Raw genomic sequence first — 2,980 nt, 5'->3', positions numbered from 1 at the left:
GGTGGGTAGCTGGTGGCAGCTCAGGGTGAAGGCCTGTAACCACCTTGAACCAGCCTCCCATGGGTTTTTCTCCAGAGAAACCAGGGCTGCAGGCACAAGATGCTGGTTCCTGTTTCCCAACGATGCCTGACCCAGAATGAAGCCCGGATGTGCGAATCAGTGAAGCGCTGGAGGCAGGGGAAGCTGATGTTGGCTATGCCTCACCTGGCTTTGGGGGACTTAGGAGAGTCTCAGCATGACACTCAGGGCCCCTTATATTTGGTTGGCCATAAGCCAGGACTTACCTGGGCTTCCAGTCCCTCCCAGTTCAGCCCTAAGTGCTACAGGGCAAAGTGAACAGTGTGACTGGGAGGAGGAAGTCACCCTGGGATTGCAGGTCCTGGTGCCTGGATGTGGGGCCAGGCTCAGTGCTCACCTACCTCCGTGAGGAGGAAGCCACAGCTACCTCACAATGGAGGCTGCCCAGCCAATAAGGTGCTGCAGAATCCCAGGATGCAGGGTGGCCCAATTGATAGTGGATCCAGCCACCACCCTCACTGGGTGGGAGTGAAGAGTGGCCCTTTTAAGGCCCAGTTCAAATGTTACCTGCTCAGGATTCTGGTACAGGAAGGGTATGTGTTCTGTACCTATTTGGAAGTGAGTACAAGTAAACTTTTAAAAAAAAATCATTTATTCAAGAAATATCTCTTGAGTACCTGAGTATACTAGGCACTGTTCTCCCTGCTGGGAATACATTAGGGTAGAAACTTACTGTAATCTCTGCACTCATGGAATTACAGTCTAGTGAAGAGACAGATAATAAACAGATATGTCAAGTTATGTTAGTCGGTAATAAGAACTATAGAGAAAAATAAAGGAATAAAGGGGAATGGGAAGTGTTGGCTGGTGGGAGAAGGGTTGCAATCCTGGATGAGGTGGTCAGAGAGAGCCTCGCTGAGAAATTGTCATCTGAGTAAAGGGCTGACTGGGGTGAGGGAGCATGACTCATGTATGTTTTGGGTAAGAAACTTAAAGCAAAGAACAGTATGTGCAAAGGTCCTGAGGCAGAAGAGGGCCTGGGTATTTTGGGAATGGCAATAAGGCCATGTGGCTGGCTCAGCATGCACAAAGGAGAGGGGAGATGAGCAGAGTTGACACATGTCTGGTTTGCCCAGGACTGTGCTGGTGTGTTTTTATTGCCCTGGCATAACCACCAATAGTGCCTCTTTTCCTTATCAAAAAGTGTCCTTGTTTGGATGATAAATTACATGGTCACACTAGTGGTGCAGTTAATGAAAGTGGAAGTAATGGAAGAGGGATGGAACGGGATAGGCAGGATCTTATAGGCCACTGTAATGCCTTTAATTTTTACTCTGGGATGGGAAATTGTGAAGGGTTTGAGAAGAGAAGTGACATGACTTGCATTTTAACAGGATCTCTCAGGGCCATTTGGTTGGGAGCGAATTCAAGGAGGGCAAGGGTCAGAGCAGGGAGATAATTAGGAGACCACTGTGATGAGTTGGGTGCCAGTCAACAGTGGTTCAGACCAGCACAGTAGCTAAAGAGATGGTGAGAAGCACACAAAGTCTGGGTACTTTTAAAAAGTAAAGCCAAGAGGATGTGCTGAAGGATGGACGTGGTGTGGGGTATAGAGGAAGGGGAGGGATCAAGATAACGTCAAGAATTTTGACATAATGGGAAGAATGGAGTTAGTGTGCACAAGCCTTGTCTTGGAGATGCCTTTGCAGAGCAAACCTGGGCACACCAATCTTGGCTTGCACGTTCATTTGGGATGGCCTAGATAGGCCACTTATGAAGATTATGGGAGCCACATGCTGCCCACGTCAACTCAATGCTGCTGTCAAATCTGCTCCAAGCGCCTCTTCCTTCCTCTGAATGTCATCAAATGAGACCTCTCCTTCCTCTGATGCCCCAAAGGTTTTTTCTCAAGTTGAAAAGAATCCCCCCGCCCCCACCACCACTGCATTTGTTTACCACTTTAGTACTGTCTAGTGATTGTCTCTCCACATCAGGCACTGCAGGCTTCGCAGTGAACACTTTCAAGGAGTCCACACTTTAGTGGGAAGCAGGAAGATGATACAAAACAAATAAACTAGATAGTGAGAGATTATAGTCAAGGCCACGCTCATTCTAAAGCAAAGCAACACAAAACTCAAGAGGGTGAGAGTCACCACCATCTAGGGAAAACGACTGTGAACATTTGGATGTGCTTCATCACTTGTACACATCCCACTACCAACTTTCTGTGTAAGGAAAATAAGTGTGTTCCACATAACATCAAATCTAGCATCTTAACCATTTTTAAATGTGCAGTTCAGTAATGTTAAATAATCCCAACAGGGCAGCCTGGGTGGCACAGTGGTTTAGCGCCACCTTCTGCCCAGGGCGTGAGCCTGGAGACCCCTGCTTCTCCCTCTGCCTATCTCTCTCTGTCTCTCATGAATAAACAAAATCTTTAAAAAAAATAATCCCCAACGTTGTGTAACCAGTCTTCAGCCCTCTTTTCTTCTCGCAAAACTGAACCTCTGTCCCCATTAAGCAGCTATGTGTTCCCCTCACCAGCCTGCCCCCATCATTCTATATTTTTAGGAGTCTGACTCCTCCAGGTACCTCGTAAAACTGGGATAATAACATTATTTGTCTTTTCGTGACTGACTTATTTCACTGGACATGTTTTTCCTCTTTTTCGCTTTGACCATATCAGCATTCGAGATCCCTCCTGGGCCCTACAAAGTGAGGGATGTTGGTATACAGCTGTGTAAGTCCTGAACCCAACTACATGTTTGATCATCAGTAACTTCCTTTCTATCTCTCAGCCTGTTTCCTTATCTGAAAACTAGGGACAATGACAGTACATATCTCATAGGGTTAAGGATTAGGTGAGATAATCCCAAGCAAAACACAGTAAGTGCTCAGTGAGGGAAGGAAGAAAGGATTTTTGCTAGGATTCCTTGATTCAAGAGCAAGCTCCAAAAGTTAA

The sequence above is a fragment of the Vulpes vulpes genome, chromosome 4, assembly GCF_048418805.1.
Source record: "Vulpes vulpes isolate BD-2025 chromosome 4, VulVul3, whole genome shotgun sequence".
Taxonomy (NCBI): domain Eukaryota; kingdom Metazoa; phylum Chordata; class Mammalia; order Carnivora; family Canidae; genus Vulpes; species Vulpes vulpes.
Note: the sequence above shows the minus strand (reverse complement) of the source record.